Here is a 21,879-nt window from a genome sequence, read left to right on the forward strand (position 1 = left end):
TTGTTTTCTGGTCAATGCTTTGTGAGCTGACCAAAAACTGCACAGTATTTGTGAGTAAAATCATAGATAATTGTATAAAGAGCTGAAGGGTAGGGAGAGAGGAGTAGCTGCCCCCAGTGCAAGTAGTTAGGAGGTACAATTAGCATAATAGTATAAGTACTGACCAACTCCAAATCTGACCCTATGGCTGTACTGCCTTGTAGTAGAAAAAGCATTTAAGCAGTTGCAAATGGTAAACATGACAGGTTAAATGGCAAGCACATCTAATGTGTCTTATGAACAGTAGCAAGAAGCTCTAGCTATACTTTAGCAAATCTCCTTGCTACGGTTCAACAACTGAAACTGTTTCAAAGAGCTCTACTAAGAAGTCATACAAAGACAGAGAGTTTCTGTGGAAGGGATTAATTTTTTTTAGTCCTTAACTTGATGAAGACGATTTCTTTTGGACTGGGTATGGGAGCAGCAAATAAGGAATTAACCAGTGCACCTGACAACCTGGCTATTGCTCTGCATCATCATCATAATCATCCCTCTTTCTTCTTCATTTTATACATGTGGTCTGGGTGTCTGGTCAACTATCATTATCTCTCTTGACACAGTGACACTCATTCTTCCTTGATAGTCACACCTGATTGTTACATGTCTTCTCTCACACAATTCATCCACCCCTTTGCTGAGCACCCTTGTTTATTGTCTTTTTTTCCTCTGTCTCTCCGAAATTGATTCAATAAAATATCTGCTTTCCTGCACATATGCCCAAACAACTATAGTCTTTTTATCTTTGATTTTTTTTCTGCAATTGGAGCTACTTGGCCTCTACTCTGATGTCACCATTTCATTGGCTGTTCCACAATGTGCAACCTACCACCCATCTCAGACACTTTATACCCCTCAGCCAGGGAATTGTTATGGCTAGGCTTGTATAGGCCCTAGGGCCGATAACCTAGTACCAACCCATGAACCTCAATTCTATCTTTCTCAGCTGCTCTGTCTTCACTGTCCAGCTTTCTGTACCATACACTAGTACTGGTCACATCACTGCTTTGTATACTTTACTTTTCAGTTTATTTGATATTCTTCTGCCACACACTACTACTGACACTCTGCGCCAGTTGGCTGCAGCCTCTCTGATTCTAGCCTTGACCTCCTCATTCAGGCTTCCCTTTTTTGCAACCACCCCTCCAGATACTTGAAGCTGTTAACTTGTTTCATTACTTCCCTTCTATCTCAAATTTCAGCTTCTTCTGATTTCCCTTGTTTGCTGTCATAACAGCTGTCTTATCTACAGTCAGTTTTATCCTATGCACCTTCATTGTTTCATTACATTCCTTTATCATTTGTTTAAGTTCCAGTTTAGAGTCTGCTTGTTCTGTCACATTGACTGCATACTGCAGCTCTGTTGTTGTTCGCTGACGTTCATCACCAGTATGAACAGTGGTGGGCTCAGAGCTGAATGCTGATGCACTCCCACTCAAAACTTTCTGAGAGTTTGAATACTGTACTTGTGTCACTCAGTCCTTGTACATAGCCTGTGTTAATTCTACTAATGTTAGTGGGACTTCAAACCATCTCAGGACAGCCCAAATCAGCTTTCTTGGGATCTTGTCATGTGCTTTCTCCAAGTCTATGCCCAGTTGGACAATTTCCTTATCTCTAGCTTCTTCTCCACTATCTGTCTCACTGTAAACATAACATCAGTTAAGCTGCTTCCTGATCTGAACAGCTTATCTCCCATATCTAATCAGAGCATGTTTCTAAACCACAGTCAGATTAGAAACAATTCATATAACACTTCTCTTCAGCAGTCAAAGATACTATCTAAACTGTAAATGTATGGCAAAATAAATTTCCACATGAAGCCCTAAGAACTATGCCAATCTTCGGCATGCTCCAATCAAATATATCTCTACACCTAGCTAGCATATATGGAAAGATGAACTTGCTTGGGTTTTTGAACCGGTTCACCTTCAGAAGAATCAGACTTGACAGACTCAGAGTGTTCACTATTCTCTGCATCAAAGTCCTCGTCATAATCTTCTGTATTAAGACTGATCTTTAGAGGAGGTAGCTCCATAGTCATTCTGAACAGAAAAGCACAGCCTTCAAGATTAGATGACAGTAGAATAATCTTAGCTATGGAAACCACATCAGCCCTATGCATGGTAATAACCTGACTGCGTCATGTGGTGAAGCTTCTGTTTCTTTTTACTATGAACTGCACTAGGACAAAACATCTGAGGACAGAATATTACGTCTGGCAAGAATTCTCTTACACTGGATCTCTCCTGCACCTAAAGGGTTTGGTGCTTCTGCACCAGAACCAGGTAATGGAAGAGCACCAGAGAATGTATTGACCCCCATATCATACAGGCCTGTGGGTTCACACCAGAGGGTGACAAGAGAAAAAGGTAAGTGGTCTGTGGGCTGGCTTAAGGCAACAATGGATTCACAAACTATAAGCTGAGGCATGTTTTTCTTGAGTTTTTTTTCTTTTTGGGTGCAACTGGATTTGATTTGGGAGGGGAGACGTATCAGGATCCATCAAGTCAGGGGGAAAAAACACCAGCCAGAATAATACACTAACTATTAAGGGCTGACTAAGGGCGGTGATAATACAAAATACTCACACACAGCAAATAGGGTTAAACTGCACAAAATATAGTAAAAAACAATGTAAGTTGTGCTAAGCCTTGTTCTACAATCTGCACAGTGTAGTACACAGCACACACAGTCAGGGTACCAAGTAAACTTTACTTGCAAAAATCAAATATAGGCACTTAAACAGAAACATTTAAAACCAAATAAATAAGCATTTGCTTAGAGATTAAAAAAAATCTCCATAGAAAATGCAAATAATGTAATTTCTGGTAAAATTGCAATTTACTGATAAAAACGGCAATAGCAGTTTTAAATCAATAGAAATTGCATTTTTTTACTGTAACTTCTTTTTTGTGAGTTTCCAAAATGCTGCCTACTTCTTTGAGTTGTATTCTCCATTCGATTCAGTCTCCAGACTATCAAATTACAGAAGAAACGTGTGCTGTTATAAGAGGTTTACTAATTCGTCTGAATGTAGCTGGCACTGTATAATAAATCAGTTAATGTGCATACTGACTGTAGATACTGGGTTCTCTTGCAAATCTGGAAAAAACACTTTGAGTTATGTTAGATTTCAAAAAGACTTTAGTGTCTTCCAGTACAACACTTCCAGAACTCTATCACTGCTCTACCAGTGAGATGTGCAGCAACTAACCAACACCTGGTCAGTCTTCAGGAGTGATAAACAGTCTCTGACTTACGTTTGACCCAACCTCAGGAGAGTCTACACAAGAAATGTGATGCCACTGACCGATGCCTGCTAAGCCTCCAGCAGCAGACTCCCTCCCTCATTAACCAGACATCTGCCACCCACGAAGCCTAGAGTACCAGTAAATCTTTAATTAGATTGGACCTGCAGATTGCATGGAGGCATACCTAATTACTTTTGAAAGTATATAACTAGAAAAAGCTGGTCCTAGATAGAATGGGCTGGCATTCTACAACCTGCAAAATAGAAGAAGCCTGAAAACATACATGAATTTGGAAGATAATTATTTTAGCAAGGACTGGGAATTTACCTGAAGCACAGACCTCTAATGTTATAAAATATTTTACTTGAATAAACCAGTGATAGCTCATATGGTAGATTTGCAACATATTTAAAACCCAACATAAATAATCTTAATAAAATTTTAGAAATTTTGGCTATAAATAAATTTAAGAAAGCACTCCCCGGTAACTTAAAGTGAGGATCCCAATATGACTATCAGTCTTCTAAACAACTAGTTATTGCAGTATATCATTTACTGCTAAGTGAAATTATAGATTATAAATCAGACTGGCAGCCAATTAAATGGTAAAATGTGGCAAAATAAAAGGGTAGTAATGAGCCTTTCTTTCAGTATGCTTCTGTACTAAGAGTAATTTTGTCATCAGTTGAATTGATTTGATTTAAATGTTCCAGGAAAAACAAATGCCCAGGTATACAATTAATGACATTAAAAATGTTAACGGTATTCAGAAGTCCATTAAACAAAGTGTGCCTGAAGTATCCAAATGGAGTTTGACAATACAAATTGGTCAATTGTTAGATGTGTAAAATTTGTTTTATGTCATTTTGCTAGCATGAAACACATGAAATGCACAATTGCAACAGAAGGGAAAGCATTACTGAGACTGACTCCAGATGCATCATTACACTAGTTAAATAACAATATATTTGCAACAATAAAACAGCTAGTAAGCAGTAAATTGAAGTAGCGTGTGTAAGTGGAGAAGTAATATGCTGCAACCAAGTAGAAATATAGACTGTCTTCAGTTAAGTTTTACATTCTGTATCCTTGGTGCCTAGTTTTTCTCATGACAGAATTATTGGCCAAAGTTTTTTCCATTTTAAAGAATTATGTAAGTTATAGGAGAAGGGGCTCAGCCTGAAGTACATACAGCAAAGAGAAAAATGCAAGTCTAGAAAGCACAAAGTGGAAAGAACAGATAAATCCACTACTTTGCCTTTTCAAAAGACTCCTGTAAAATACTGAGTGAAGCTAGTATGGGATCTGACAGGAAGTGTTAAGTGTCTGCACAGGGACTGAAAATTAAATGGCTGTAGTTTAAAATACCCTAAGGGAAATAGGAACAGAAACTAAAGAAGGCATAGATGGGTCTCATACTGAACAAAAAGAAAAGGTAAAACTAAACAAAGTTTTAAACTTTTCTCCATTCCAGCAAAGTGGAGAGCCAATCAGAACAGAAGCAAAACTAAAAGGGCAAGGCAGGTAAGACTACACTGGGGAGGGGGGGTGTCAAGAAACTGCCAGAATCTCTGAAGGAAGAAAATTATTTTCCAAAGTAGTCATTCATACTGAATTAACCAGATGTAGGAAGAGGTATGCACCTGCATTTGTAGAAGAGGAGACTATGGCCTCCATGTCAGAATACACAGGTACATATTGGCTTAGCTGTTCTCCATTTAAACCATGTCAATTTCAAATAAGATCAGTGGGACAAGGTACCCTAAGAAGAGCTAGAGAAAAAATATAGAGAGTAGATGAGGAAGAAAAAAGAACATTCTCACTACATATCCCTGCTTTGAGATAATAATATTTGTTTTATTTATCTGTCTATCTATCTATCTATCTATCTATCTATCTATCTATCTATCTATCTATCTTCTGTTGACTGGGTTAGTCCCAGCAGGCTTGTGGGACTCTTTTCAGGAGAAGTCTGAGGTGGTATTTATACTACTTGAGATTTGGCAAGGGCATTGGGGAGCTTCCCCCTTTCCCTCCTTTTTTCAGCAGATGCAGTGGGATATTTTTTACATTTATCCGAACTTCCAGCAGCTCAAGCAGATGTGACCACAGTTTAATGTCTCATTCCAAGTTTAAACTGCCATATAGAGAAACCTAAGGCATGGAAAAGAGACTGAGCCAGTTATTAATTCCAAAACCTGTTAGAACACTTTTAGTGAAATTAGCTTACAGCCAGACTCTGGATGGTTATTCATGAATAGAGAAAAAAAAGCTAGAGTTTTAGCTATATTTTATTTGCCAGGTATTATGAAAGACGTAAAAAACGTATACACCCTGCCCCAAGAGACAAAGGATAGCACCACAACCAGGATTTAACACTTCACTCATATCTTTGCCCTTTCTAAATATCCCTTTTAAAAACATAGCAATGGACATTGTGAGTCCACTTACAAAATCAAATAAAAGCCATCAGTATATTGTGGAAATTATTCAATGCTAATGTTTAGTACTAGTTTTAAAACAAAAGCATGGCCTTAATATAAGCTACCAGTACTCTTGATTATGTAATAAAATTTCCTTGGGGAACTTTTCTGGAAATAGTCACTGCAAAGTCCATGACAAAATAACTAGTAGTGCTTTTCTATAGGATAAAACGTCTTTGAGAAATTCTTACTGACCAAGGCACCTCATTCATGTCCAGATTAAGGCATAAACTTTGCCAGTGCTTTAAAGCAAAACAGCAATGGATGCCTGCGTACCACCTTTGCACATATGGAAATGGTTTGGGTCAAATCTGGTATCCAACCTGTGACCCAGAAGATGACAGCACTAACAAGAAACAGTATAAAGGATTAGTCCAGATAAATCACTTTAGATCTAGGAGACTCTCTCTCTGATACTCTTCCTTTGGGAGGAATACAAATGTCTTGTTGAAGTTTCAACTAGTTTATTCAGTCAAGTAGATAGATGAATGAGTGTTCTTCTAATTATGTTCCTTTGAACATACGGGCTAGATGAACACTTTAGCAAACTATTATGTTGTGAAAGGCTATACAGACAGATGGGGAAATTGAAACCATCTGCTGGCATATCTTCTCTTTGCTGTAAGTGAAGTACCTCAAGCCTCAAATCAGTTTACATTTGAATAGCAGTAAAGAAACATGGGAGGAAGAAAGCACCTCCCTTTAAAACTGTAATAGGGTTTTATTTAGACCTCTAGTAGAAGTAAAGAACTGTTATGCTTGTGGTAAGACAGCATATAGAGAAGGCACAGCAGGCATAACTAAAAGTATATAACAGAAATGTTTATCTGAGAAACTTCAGAACATTAAATAAGGTGCATGCATTACAATCCATTTTGAAAAGTAAGTTTCTTGAAAAGTAGAAGGCTCTTTTGAACTAACAGAGAAAGTATATGAAGTGAATTATAAGGTGAGGTAGCCAGGGAAAAGAAACCAGAACAGTTATATCACATAAATGTTCTGAAACCGTGGGCAGAAACTTTTACTTTGATTTCTGTATTAAGCATACTTGCTAGGAAAATTAGGGTCTCCAGCATATCCTATAATCAAAATAGGGGTGCAATATTAATAACTCAGAAGCAGAAAGCAAAATAATTTGCACATGTAAATAAGGGCATACTGTTACTAGATAGAAAATAAAACCATATTGAGTAAGAGTCCCAAATGCATGAGAGTGAGGGATGAAGTATGAAGGATACTTAATTTTGAGGTTATGGCAGAATCTCAGAGTGCAATTATTCCATTGTACAGGTACCAACCCCTGATGGGTCAGTAAGATTTTGAAATGATGTCAGGATGCTAAAGAGCATATCTAAATTCAATTTGTATTCTATGCCCAATGTGGATGAACTAATTGAGAAAATGGGCTAGGCTAAGTTTCTCTCCACCATTAGACTTAATTAAGCAAGGGGTGTTGGCAAATCACTCCAGCTCCAGATGCTAATGAGAAAATTATATTTTATTTTTTAACTCATTTAGACAACTGAGTAGGTACACTGGTCCATGGAATCTTTTTGGCCACAACCCAGATACATTGTACAATGAGGAAGGATAGAACAGCACAGCAAATACAGCTAGCAATACAGAACTTTCAACACAGGGTTTGCACAAAACAAATAGCTGATGGACTCTTCAGTTATAAAATGTTCTCCTTTGGTCCCCATGAAGCACTTGCAACATTCAGGAGACTGACAGACAAAATCCATACCCCCCCACACACACACACACACACACACCAGATATGCAGCAGCCTATCTGTATAACATTGTAATATTCTCTGAAGAATGAGAGAACCATTCGTCCAAAGTCCAAGTGGTTTTAAACACTCTTTATTGGGCTGCACTGATGGCTAATCCAGCTAAATGCAAATTAGGAATGGCAGAAGCCCAATACCTGAGTTATTTATGTGACAGGCCAAGGACTTGTGAAAGTATAGTCTATAAAGTAGAAGCAATGCAATAAGATGTTATGTACTCACCATAACGTTCCATCTGTGTAGGTATCTTCATTTGTCTGCAACCTTTGGGACACGGATCCGATCTCGGATCTGAGCCGGCAACTTTTACCACAGCATAGATCCGAGCTCCTAGCTCCTCCCTTTACCCATAATCCCCTGCCAACCCTAACTGACCTCAGATCAAGTTTGCCCGATATAAGCATTGTTATTGTGCCCCGGAAGGGGCTTATCCAAGACAGATCCTATAGGTCAGGGGGAAGGAGGGGGGGATGGTTACAGACAAATGAAGATACCTACTCAGATGGAACGTTATGGTGAGTACATAACTTCTTAATCTGAAATAGGAACTTCATTTGTCAGCAACCTTTGGGACAGAGTCCCCAGCTACCTGAATCCTGGGTGGCCTTTATGGAAGAACATTCCGGAGCACTGCAGAGCCAAAGGACGCCCTACCTCTGGAGACAACATCCAGTTTGTAATGGCTGATAAAGGTATGAGATGAGGCCCAAGTGGCTGCGGAACAAATATCATCTAAGGGGACCCTAGATTTAAAAGCCGCCGAAGTAGCGACAGCCCTAGTAGAATGAGCTCGGACTCCCTGAGGTGCAGGCCTTCCCGAAATCTGATACACTAAGAGGATACAACTAGCTATCCACCGTGATAGTGTAACTTTAGAAATTGACTTGCCTAAACTTGTTTTGGCAAAGGAGACAAACAACTGGTCAGATTGCCTATGACCAGCAGTTCGATGAGTATAAAAACGTAATTGTCTGTGCACATCCAAGGAATGCAGTTTATAGTCTCCTTTGTTCTGGTAATGGGGAAAGAACACGGGAAGATTAATAGATTGATTAATATTAGCTTCCGAAGACACCGTAGGCAGAAAGGACGGATTGAATCTGAGGTAAATTCTATCTGGATGGAAGGATAAATACGGCGGTTTAACACATAGAGCCTGAAGTTCAGAGACCCTTTTAGCTGAAGTAATGGCCACTAAGAAGGCTGTCTTCCAAGAGAGATATTTAAGATCAACCGTGGCCGCTGGCTCAAAAGGGGAGCTAGTCATGGCTTGGAGAACCAAAGACAAATCCCATGGGGGTACTACCTCCCTGACCGGAGAAGGAAGGTACCCTTGAGGAAAACTTTACAAAAGCTTGGAAGTCATTAGAGGGCCCGATTCATGCCCTACATGATAATGCGAAATCGCTGCCAGTTGTACCTTGACTGTAGAGCAGCTAGCCCCTTGATGAAAAAGGGTAGTTAAGAAATCTAGTAGTTAAGAAATCCAAAACCGACATGAGAGGCACCGTGAAAGGATCCAAGTGATGGTGCTCAGCCCAGATGGAGAAACATTTCCACTTGCTTCGGTAGACTCTTCTGGTGGAAGGTTTATGTGCTGCTACTAGGATGGCTTTGACTGGTGAGGAGATTCCGAGAGTCCTAATCAGGAGTGGAACTGGAGCAACCAAGCAGTCAGCTTGAGGTTGACCAGGTTGGGGGCTGGGAGACCCAGAGGGTGGGTAATGAGATCCGGGAGTGGATCCAGAATCCATGGTGGATGAATTAGGTGAGACCACAGGTACGGGAACCATGTTTGACGAGGCCAGAATGGGGCAATGAGGATCATTTTGCTCCCCAGCTGACTGGCTTTCTGTAGGAGTTTCAGCATCATGGGCAAAGGAGGATAAGCGTAAAGGAGACCAAGAGGCCAAGCATGTACTAGAGAGTCTCTCGTGGACTCCCCCTGAGGGGGGATTAGAGCGAAGTAACTGTTGCATTTGGTATTTGAAGGAGAGGCAAAAAGATCGCAACAGGGTTGTCCCCATTGGGCAAATATTTGTTTCTCTACTAGAGGATTGAGAGACCATTCGTACGGAGTCAGAATCGAACGACTGAGCCTGTCTGCTAGGATGTTGGACCGTCCCGGAATGTGCGTTGCAATAAGAAAGCGGTTGGTGGAAATCGCCCATTCCCACACTCTGATGGCCTCGCGACAAAGAGGATAAGACCTGGTTCCCCCCTGTTTGTTGATGTACCAGACAACTGACATGTTGTCCGTATGTACTGCAATCGTCCCAAATGGCAGAAGGCAGTGAAGTGCCTGCAACGTCAAAAGCACCGCCCTCATCTCTAGGACATTGATATGCAAAGAGGTCTATTTGTCATTCCACGTGCCTTGGACCGTTCTGTCTGAATAGTGCCCCCCCCCACCCCAGGCGAGAGGCATCCGTAGTCACTGTGGCAATGGGGGAAGGCATCGAAAATGGTCGTCCCGTGTGGAGACTCGGGGACTGGAGCCACCACATGAGCGACCCTCTGCAAGCCCTGCTTAGGGGAATAGGATGGGACAGGGGGTTGTGAGACAGGGATCATTGTACTTGGAGGGTCCACTGCAGGACCCTCATATTTAGATGGGCTAGGGGTAGTAGAGGAATAGCTGCCACCATGGACCCTAGAGCCATCAGGATCAATTCCGCAGGTGGAGCAGGAAGTATGAGAATGGCCTGGACATGCAACTTCAGGTTCTGAAGCCGATCGGGAGTCAGGAAGACAAGCATTATCCTGGAATCCAATCTCGCCCCTATGAAATCTATTACCTGTGAAGGGACTAGAGAGGATTTGGTCATGTTGATAGTTAACCCAAGACGTGGAGCAAAGTCGAGGAAATAATCCCTGCCTGAACAGAGCAGATGCCTTGTTGGGGCGATGAGGAGCCAGTCGTCCAGGTACAGAAAGACCTGGATTCCCTGAAGCCTCAGGTGGGCCACTATGACCGCCAAGACTTTGGTGAACACCCTGGGGGCTGAGGTGAGACTGAAGGGAAGGGCCCCGAACTGAAAGTGACTGTCTCCCAGCCAGAAGCTCCTGGAGCGTCTGTCCACTAGGATGTGGTAGTACACATCCTTGAGGTCTATCGAGCACATCCAATCATTCTCCCGTAATAGGGGGAGAATAGATTGTAAGGTGACCATTCGGAACTTTTCTTTGGGTACTGCCAGGTTCAGGAGAGAGAGAGATCAAGAATGGATCTCAAGTCCCCCATCTTTTTTGGCACCAGAAAGAACCTGGAGTAAAACCCCGATCTGAACTGATCTGGGGGGGTGGGTTGGATGGCTCTTTTTTGCAAAAGCTGCTGAATTTCTGTAGCAGCTGCCTCCCTTTGATTGGGTGGTACGTCGGGGAGGCTTTTGGTTTTGGGGGTTACAATAAAGGGAATTTGGTAACCTCTGGATATGATGCGAAGCACCCAGCGATCTGTTGTTATGGACTCCCACATTGCTAGGTGCTTCGAAAGACACCCCCTGACTGCCTCCAGACTGGAGCAGCCGGGCAACCCCTCAGGGGTTCTGCGTGGGCCTCTCAGAGAATGGTTCTCTGGACCCAAAGTTTCTGGGACCCCCTCTGCCTCTTGGGCAGTGTCCTCCCTGTCCTCCTCTGCCACAAGAGGACTGGTTGTCTGGAGCAGACTATGACTGATGTGATTTTCGGAACCACATCTTCTTCTGACCCTTTTGGTTCTTAGAAAAGGACCTCTGGGGAGCAGAGAAGCGGACTCCGATGGCAGACAATGTCTTCCCGTCTTTCTTGCTCTGGACTAAAGTGTCGCGAACGGCTTTGCCAAAAAGTGCAGAACCATCAAATGGGGCATTCGCGAATGACACCTTAAAGGGTTCCGAGAAGTCACAGTGTCGGAGCCAGGCCTGATGCCTGATTACCAGGCCAGCTCCGCCGGCTCTAGCGACTCCTTCAGTGGCGTGTGACAAGAGCCGCATAGAGGTGTTAGAAACTGAACGTAGAGTAGACATTTGGGAGGAGTACAGTTGCTTGTCTCCTTCCGACATGGACTCTGGGGGGGATGCAGCGTATTCTTTTATTAGATCCCGCTGCATCCGGATGACGTGTGCCATATAGTTCAGCGCTCTCATGGAGAAGGTTGCTGAACTAAAGACCCACTTTCACAGGCGGTCCATCGCTCGAGAGTCCTTACTCGGCGGGTAGACCGCAGAGCTCTCCTGAGCCAGCTCTCTCTTGGTGGCCGCCGCCACCAGCATGGCATCCATGGGGGGACCTCTGCTCCAGTGGGTTCTTTCAGCAGGGGGACTCAGGATCCTATCCGGGCATTTGGGGACTAGCTCTACAGTGTCCGGCTCCGTCCAAGCCCTGGTGGAAATAAGGTCCACCAGGGGGTCGGGGGGAGGGGACACCCAAGAGGTAGATGGCCCTGCTTTGAACACGTCTAGGAATACGGACTCATCGGAGGAAGCCTTGGGGGCAGACCACCACCCCTAATCCTGAGCATCTCCATGATGTCTCCAAAGGAGACATCCTCGGGGGGTGACCTTGGGGAGCCTTCCCCTTCATCTAAGTCTGTATCTTCGGAAAGGGACTCAGGGGAGTCCATGTGCCTCCTCTTACACTTGGCTTTGTGAGGGACCTCCTCGGGGGGGGGGCTGTCTGAGGAAGACTCACTAGCAATATCACGTTCCACAGGAACACCCAGAGACGCTGAAGCAGGCTGTCCCAAAGGCCGGGTGATGGGAGACAGGACCAGCTGAGAGGGAGTGCAGGGAGGAGCCGAAGCCAGGACCAGGGGTCCGGATGCACTCAACAGTGCCCTCTCCACCACCGCGAAAGCCGAGGGGGGAGCTACTCTCGATAGGCTCTGAGAGTCGGCTCCCACTCGGATCCGAAGCAGGGACCGAATCGGGGGCTGAGACCCTCGGATCCGAAGGACCCATGTGCTCCGACCGGGACGGAGCTGAAGTCACACAAAGTCCCTCGGATCCGAAGCTCCGCCCATGGCTCCAAGAGGTCGGATCCGACAAACTCGAGGGACCAGTCGGAGCCGAAGTAACTAGTACTGTCGGCTCCGACACACCCCCGGATCCGACGTGGCTCGGCTCTGAATGCTCCAAACCCGGGAAGCGGGACGGAGAAGGAGCAACTGGGGCAAAAAATGGGGTCAAGCTCCCCACCGGAGGGGGGGGGAGGCAAGAGCATTCCCATCTGCAGCTGGGCCTGGATGAACCTCCTCATCATCCGGTCCATGTCTGCATCTGACATACTAAAGGTGGACCTCGACAAGGCCACCGAGGCAGACCTAGAGTGACGCCTCGATGACCTCGATGGGGACCGGGTTGCCTCCTCCCCAGGTCCTGGTGAAAAACAAGAGGACCGGAGCCGAGGAAGAGGCGATCCAGAAACCCTGGATGGAGAAGCTTGGCGGGCGGGGCCGAGGAAGAGTCCTCGGCCCACCGCTTATGGTGCTTCTCCTTCCTTTTGGTTTTTCTGGCCTCCCTCTCCTCCGGAGACAAAACGGGAGGTTGAGTCCCGACCAGAGGGAGGGAGGCAGGGGTGGCTACCACCGAGGGCTGGGTAGCGGCCACCGAAGAACCGGAGGCCGGAGCCGAGTCCAGGGGCAAAAGGCCCGCCAGAATCAGCTTTGACCTCCGGTCCTTAAGTGCCCTGGGGTTGAACGCTGCACAAATCGTGCATCCCGAAGAGAGGTGTTCAACCCCAAGGCACCTAACGCACCAGGTGTGGCCATCCGCCAGTGAAAGCTTATGGCCACACTCGGTGCATTTTGAAAAGATGGCTTTAGGGGCCTCCGACATGTTGAATGGAAAACACACTCACTAGGCCCCTACACACACCACAAACACACACTACAAACCAGCGAGGGTAGGGAGGAAAAATTTTACAAAAAAGATATCTAAGAGGGAACCTAAACAATCTTACACAATCACACAAGAGAAGGTACAAAAAATTTTAAGTTTTTCTCTCACAAATACTCTGAACTGCCAGGAGCTCGAAATCCAGCTTGTAGGCTTGAAGCATGGAAAACTAGATCTGGTGTCAGTTAGGGTTGGCAGGGGATTATGAGTAAAGGGAGGAGCTAGGAGCTCGGATCTATGCTGTGGTAAAAGTTGCCGGCTTGGATCCAAGATCGGATCCGTGTCCCAAAGATTGCTGACAAATGAAGTTCCTACTTCAGATAACTAATTCACACCAACCACCAAATAGTCAGTGAAAGCCTTTTTGGGCTTGGCAAGCTTTTATCTGAAATTGTTCTGATTTTGCCAGTATTGTTTGCTCACTGACTGAACTGACTAAAGGTAAACTCCACTAAAGATAGCATGGACAAATACAACGGCTAAAGAAAATATTATGCTCATTGACCATACTTACAGTTGCTGTCTTTTCAAAACAACTCTTAGCATATGCAGATACCTTAAAGAGTGCCATAGGTGCATTTTTTTCTCAGGTTGTAGATACAGTAAGAACACCAGATTTGCTATATTAGTAGCAAGGTTATCTATGTTGTGAAATGCTATTCACCTATAGAAAAAAAATTTGTTTGTGTCTTTTGGCTTTTCCTGGTTAGGGGTCGCCACAGCGGAACTCCGGCCCATGGCTCCGAGAGGTCGGATCCGACAAACTTGAGGGACCAGTCGGAGCCGAAGTAACTAGTACTGTCGGCTCCGACACACCCCCGGATCCGACGCGGCTTGGCTCTGAATGCTCCAAACCCGGGAAGCGGGACGGAGAAGGAGCAACTGGGGCAAAAAATGGGGTTGAGCTCCCCCCCGGAGGGGGGGGGGGGCAAGAGCATTCCCATCTGCAGCTGGGCCTGGATGAACCTCCTCATCATCCGGTCCATGTCTGCATCTGACATACTAAAGGTGGACCTCGACCAGGCCACCGAGGCAGACCTAGAGTGACGCCTCGATGACCTCGACGGGGACCGGGTTGCCTCCTCCCCAGGTCCTGGTGAAAAACAAGAGGACCGGAGCCGAGGAGGAGGCGATCCAGAAACCCTGGATGGAGAAGCTTGGTGGGCGGGGCCGAGGAAGAGTCCTCGGCCCACCGCTTATGGTGCTTCTCCTTCCTTTTGGTTTTTCTGGCCTCCCTCTCCTCCGGAGACAAAACGGAAGGTTGAGTCCCGACCAGAGGGAGGGAGGCAGGGGTGGCTACCACCGAGGGATGGTTAGCGGCCACCGAAGAACCGGAGGCCGGAGCCGAGTCCGGGGGCAAAAAGCCCGCCAGAATCAGCGTTGACCTCCAGTCCTTAAGTGCCCTGGGGTTGAACGCTGCACAAATCGTGCATCCCGAAGAGAGGTGTTCAACCCCAAGGCACCTAACGCACTGGGTGTGGCCATCTGCCAGTGAAAGCTTATGGCCACACTCGGTGCATTTTGAAAAGATGGCTTTATGGGCCTCTGACATGTTGAATGGAAAAGACATTCACTAGGCCCCTACACACACCACAAACACACATTACGAACCAGCGAGGGTAGGGAGGAAAAATTTTACAAAAAAGATATCTAAGAGGGAACCTAAACAATCTTACACAATCACACAAGTGAAGGTACAAAAAATTTTAAGTTTTTCTCTCACAAATACTCTGAACTGCCAGGAGCTCGAAATCCAGCTTGTAGGCTTGAAGCATGGCAAACTAGATCTGGGGTCAGTTAGGGTTGGCAAGGGATTATGAGTAAAGGGAGGAGCTAGGAGCTCGGATCTATGCTGTGGTAAAAGTTGCCGGCTTGGATCCAAGATCGGATCCGTGTCCCAAAGGTTGCTGACAAATGAAGTTCCTACTTCAGATAACTAATTCACACCAACCACCAAATAGTCAGTGAAAGCCTTTTTGGGCTTGGCAAGCTTCTATCTGAAATTGTACTGATTTTGCCAGTATTGTTTGCTCACTGACTGAACTGACTAAAGGTAAAGTCCACTAAAGATAGCATGGACAAATACAACGGCTAAAGAAAATATTATGCTCATTGACCATACTTACAGTTGCTGTCTTTTCAAAACAACTCTTAGCATATGCAGATACCTTAAAGAGTGCCATAGGTGCATTTTTTCTCAGGTTGTAGATACAGTAAGAACACCAGATTTGCTATATTAGTAGCAAGGTTATCTATGTTGTGAAATGCTATTCACCTATAGAAAGAAAATTTGTTTGTGTCTTTCGGCTTTTCCTGGTTAGGGGTCGCCACAGCGGAACTCCAGTCCGCTGATTGGCATTAGATTTTTATGTACTGGCTTGCTGGGCCTAACACACAACCTTCAACGAAGGAACGCCCATTCATGCATGTCGAAAGTGCTTAACCATTAAGCTGGCCCTTATCACCTTAAAATATCATCTCTTGAGGAGAGCATTTGTACTAATCACAGATCATGTCCTCTTTCAACAGGCTTTTCATCTTAAGAACACCAACCCAAAAGTATTTCAGTAGGCATTGACCTTCTATGCTTTTATCTTTAAGATAATGCATTAGCCAGGCTGCAGATACCTGAATGCTGATTGGATGTCCTAGGCATATGGCCCATTTGCTTAGACTCTAAACATTGGTTGTACACCGTGGGGGGGGGGGACATGTAGCACAGCACAGTGGTGGTGGTGGACCTCTTTAATATATCCACACACAGACACACAGATGCACACTTATATGTATGTATCTATGTGTTTGTGTGCATATATATAAATGTTAAAAATTTGTTTTGTGTCTGCGTATGCATATTTCTCTCTCTCTCTGTATATATATATATATATATATATATATATATATGTATGTGTGTGTGTGTATATATATATATATATATATATATATATATATATATATATATATTTATATATATATATATATATATATATATATATGTGTGTGTGTTAGTGTGTGCGCGTGTGTGTGTGTGTGTGTGTGTGTGTGTGTGTGTGTGTGTGCGCGTGTGTGTGGTGTTTGGGTATCTACATATTTATACACACGCTCATACACTGCAATGTACAAAATTAAATTTAAGCATGTTTCAAATCTTATTTTGTTATTAAAGACTAAACCAATTAATTATAGGTTCATAGGTGTGTACTAGGCTAATGGCCCCGGAGCCTTTACAAACCTAGCCCATAGGATTACCCTGGCATCATGCCACCCGTCCTTAGTTCCCAGTGCCTCTGTCAAGTAGAGCCACTGGAGTGATCCCTGGGATGAATTTTCTATTTCCCATCCACTCATCAAGATTTCTCTTGAAGAGAGCCAGTAGGGTACTCTGTTTGACATGTATGGGAAGTCTATTCCATAGCATGGGCAGCCTCTGGGTTATAAACCTGTCCCCACAGCATGTTCTGTTGAATGCGGTAATGAGGTTGAGGTCTCTAGAGCGTGTGGTGCGGAGGGATTGGGATTTCTTAATATGTAGCATTTTTAACAGAGCTTGATCAGACATGGCTATGTAAGTCAAGCAGAGATCACCTCTAAGTAGGCGATATGAGACAGAGAATATTTGGAGTTTTTTGAGCCTGTCCATATAGGACAAGTGTTTAAGGCCTAGGATCCTCTTCGTGAGGTACTTTTGCGGCATCTCCAGTTGTTGCATATATCTAGTGAGGAACATGCCAAATGTGGCATTGTACTCTATGACTGGCCTAATGAGAGAAGAGTAGAGAGAAAAAAACAAAATCCACAGCACCACAGAAAATGAGACGTCCAACCAAAAGGATTTTTTGTAAAACCAGCTTTAATCCTTAAAAGTATAAGCACTTTCATTTTTATACACCAAAAACGTCTTCGGATATATTTAAAAATCCAAAAAGAACTGTTTAAATCTCCCTCCATGAAGTTAGAAACACACTACAATCCATTACATCTGCTAGAAAGCTAAAGTCAGAAATTTAAAGGCATATACATACCATGATAAAGGTAATATACACAAATACAAATAGTGTTTGTTGCACTTGTCCTAAAAAATAATCAAAAAAAATATTAGAAAAAGTTAAATTTTGTTAATAATATTCCAAAGATTTAAGTTTTAAAACTGGAGCTATACTAATCATGTCATTCAAACCTGGGTGCTTGTAGGATTCCAGCCTAATCTGCCAAATAAGCTCCCGCTGTTCCAAGAAAGTTGACCACAGACCACCCCTCGGACACTTCTCCACCTCCTCTAATACACTAAACTTAAAGTCATGTGTTTCATTCATCATAAGGTGCCTGTAAAGGCATTGGTAATCTTTTTCTTTCTGATTTCATAAACAAGCTCATAAATGCGGTTGTGAAACTTTCACTCAGTTTTTCCTATATAATAAGCCTCACAGTGTTGACTTCTAGCTCTGTTAATAATTCCTGCTGTCAGACAGTTGTATCTCCCAGTTACAGAATAATCTTGATTCCTCAGGTTAATCCTGTCCCCCTCCGGGATGTATTTACATCTACTGCAAATTCTGCATTTAGCCATCTTGACCCTAAGTGGCATCTGTGTTTTTTCTTTTCCAACATGTCTTTAAAGTTGTGACCCCTTCTATAAATAACAATAGGGCGAGTTTCCATTATTTGTCAAAGTCCATGATTTTCCCTGAAAATATTCCAATTATTGTTTAAAATCCAGTTAATCATGTTACTTTACATGTTGTATGTTGTTACCATAGCTCCTGTATATTTATTTTCATTATGTGACCCTGTTACCACCCCAGTATCACCCTATCTGTTCTCTATTGTTAGGATAGGTTGATAAACCCCCATTTCGCTTTTGTACACCACTTCCTCTTTAATTTCCTGCAACATTTCCACCAGATCCCCCCTTCTACTGAACATTCTGACCAACAATTCCAGTTCCTTGTGAATCCGTTCCAACCTCCGTAACTCGAAAAAATTGGGGCAGGATTTTTCTGAGTTACGGAGGCTGGAACTGATTTGTTTACAGCAAGGGAACCAACAAATCAACCACAACCCATGGAAGAGACCTAGCGAATGAACCAATTTGTCAGACAGAACAACAATGCCCCCACTCCCACAGGGGAATGAGAGGAACATAAACAGCATGAAGGTGGATCATCACAATGAAGTTCCTGTGAATGACAGCCACAACGACCGAGCGGGGAGCTTTGTGAGGGTTATTAATAACCAAGAAGGGGACTTTAAACTTTATAATTACACTGAGATAAAATGAGAAGTTATGTACCTACCATAACGTTCCATGTTAGTTGTCTTCTCTCGCCTTCTTTCTTACTGGATGGGTTCGGAGCCGATCCTCGGCTCCGACTCGGCCACTTACTAAAGCTCGAGAGCTTATTTTACCGGCTCGGGGCAACCCTATATCCCATGATGCTAGGCAATAACTCCCCAGATCTCGTTTGGAAGCTGAAATACCTAGCATAGGCCAATAAAACAAAATCCTCCAATTGGAAGGAGGAGGAAGAGGGATAAAAACCTCCAAAGACAATTATTTACACTATATATATCCTAGGACACCTAGATAGTGAACAAAGGAATAAAAGGACCCTTCAAGGAAGGGAAGATCTTCTCGGTCTGTCCAGGCTAGTGGGATGGTGGATGGGATGCAAGAAAGAAGGCAAGAGAAGACAACTAACATGGAACGTTATGGTAGGTACATAAAGTCTCAATGTTAAGTTGTCAATCTCGCCTTCATTCTTGCTGGATGGGACCGCGTCCCTAGCACCTTCATCCTGGGTGGCTCATTGGAACAGACTCTTAAGAATGGTGGAACCAAATGTTGCTCTGTCCCTGGAGGCCATGTCCAATTTGTAATGCGAAACAAAGGTATGAGGAGAGGCCCATGTGGCTGCTGCACAGATAGTGTCTATTGGTACTCTAGCTTGAAAAGCTGTAGATGTAGCTAGTGCTCTAGTTGAATGGGCTTTTGGCTTAGAAGTTAATTCCCTGCCTCTGAGTTGATAAATAGATGTAATCACAGAAGACAGCCACCTAGATAGGGTTACCTTGGAAACAGGAAGGCCTTTCTTATTTTCTGCATACGATAAAAACAGTTGATCAGACTTCCTTATTTGTTTGGTTCTATCCAGATAGTACCAGAGCTGGCAGTGAACATCTAGATAATGTAGCTTTTGCTCCGCTTTATTAGTATAGTTTGGGAAAAAAACTGGGAGATCAATTGATTGATTTAAATTTGTCTGCGAAGCCACCTTGGGTAAGAAGGATGGATTAGTCCTTAGAGAAACTCTGTCTTTATGGAAGATTAAGTAGGGAGGACAAATGCAGAGGATGTGAAGCTCTGATACTCTCCTAGCAGAAGTAATGGCAACTAGGAAAAGTGTCTTCCAGGAAAGAAATTTCAATGAACAGGAGACCACAGGTTCAAAGGGGGGGAGAATTAAGGATGTTAAGACTAAATTAAGATCCCACTGAGGTGGAGGATCTTTGATCGGAGGCCTAAGTAAATATACACCTTTAAGGAAGGCTTTGCAAAGCTTATTGGACATGATGTTGTGGTCCGATAAGCCTGTATGAAAATTTGATATGGCTGCCAACTGAACCTTTACTGTAGAGGCAGAAGACCCTGAATGAAAAATGTCGGCTAGGAAGTCTAAGACCGAATGAATTGGGGCAGTAAAAGGATCTGTATTCCTTGCCTTTGCCCAGAAGGAGAAACATTTCCATTTACTAGTGTAAATCCTTCTGGTGGAAGATTTAAGGGAAGCTACTATGATATCCCGGATGGGATTAGAAATCATAGGAAGCCTGGCTAAGGACGGAAGTGGAGCAACCAAGCAGTGAGGTTGAGAGAATGTAGGGATTGGTGCAGCTGCCCTGACTGATGGGTCAACAGATCTGGAGCTGGGTCCAGATGCCAAGGCTGTACCAAAAGATAATGATGTAGGAATGGAAACCATATCTGTCGAGGCCAATAAGGGGCAATGAGAATCAACTTGGCTCTCAAGGCGGTTGCTTTCTGAATTACTTGTGGAATTAGAGGAAAGGGTGGAAAGGCATAGAGAAGTCCCCGAGGCCAATCTTGGACTAGAGCGTCTCTGAGGGGATGGCCTGGAAGGGGGAAGAGGGTGAAGAAGTCGGGGCATTTGCTGTTTTGGGATGTATCAAAAAGATCGCAGCAAGGAAGACCCCACTTCTGAAAAATCTCTTCCGCTACCGATTGTTTGAGAGACCACTCGTGTGGCATGAGTATGGCTCTGCTCAACCTGTCCGCTATGAAGTTGGACTTCCCGGGGATATGCGTTGCTATCAGAAACCGCTGAGAGGAGATCACTCATTGCCAAAGTCTGAGTGCCTCTCGACACAGGGGATAGGACTTGGTTCCACCTTGCTTGTTGATATACCACACTACGGACATATTGTCCTTTTGAATTGCAATAGTTACAAGGGGAAGAGAGTCGTGGTGGGCTTGCAACGTTAAAAGCACTGCTCTCATCTCTAGGACATTTATGTGCAGGTGGCGCTCGAAAGGTTGCCAAGTGCCATGGACCATCCTGCCCTGAAAATGCCCCCCCACCCAGTCAGGGAGGCGTCCGATGTCACCGTGGTGACCGGGGGAGGAGGAACAAAAGGTCTGCCCTGATGGACTTGAGGGGACAATATCCACCAGGACAGATGACTTTTGCAAGTTTGAGTTATCGTGATCTTGTGGTGCATGGGGAGTTGCTGAAAAGACCATTGGGCAAACAGCATCCACTGTTGAAGACGCATGTGAAAATGTGCAAGGGGAAGAAGTGTTATGGCGGCTGCCATAAGACCCAATACTTTCAGGACATACCTGGCCTGAATTTTGTCGCTCTGAAGAAGAACCTGGACATGGTATTGAATATCTAAGACTCTTTGGTCTGTTAACTTTGCTGAAAGTTGTACTGTGTTCAAGTTGGCGCCTATAAAGGTAATAGACTGACAAGGCGACAAGGCAGACTTTTTGAAATTTATAGAGATTCCTAGCCCTCTGCAAATGTGAAAGGTGTAAGCTCTGGCTTGGAGAAGTTGATGCCTGGTGGTGGCAGTGAAGAGCCAGTCATCTAGATATGGAAACACCTGGAATCCTTGCCGTTTCAGGTAAGCCGTAACCACCGCCATACATTTGGTGAACACTCTGGGGGCTGTAGTGAGACCAAAGGGCAGGGCTCTGAATTGGTAGTGACTGGCCCCCAGCCGAAAGCGGAGAAACCTTCTGGAGCACCTGTGAATTTTGATGTGATAGTACGCATCCTGAAGGTCCACGGAGCACATCCAATTGTCCTTGCCCAGAAAGGGCAGAATGGACTGTAGCGTAACCATCCGGAATCTTGTTCTTTTTACAAACTTGTTCAGTTTGCTGAGATCTAATATTGGTCTCCAGTCCCCTG

The sequence above is a fragment of the Protopterus annectens genome, chromosome 16.part0 (genome assembly GCF_019279795.1).
Source record: "Protopterus annectens isolate FY-2018-M chromosome 16.part0, PAN1.0, whole genome shotgun sequence".
In the NCBI taxonomy this organism is placed as follows: Eukaryota; Metazoa; Chordata; order Ceratodontiformes; family Protopteridae; genus Protopterus; species Protopterus annectens.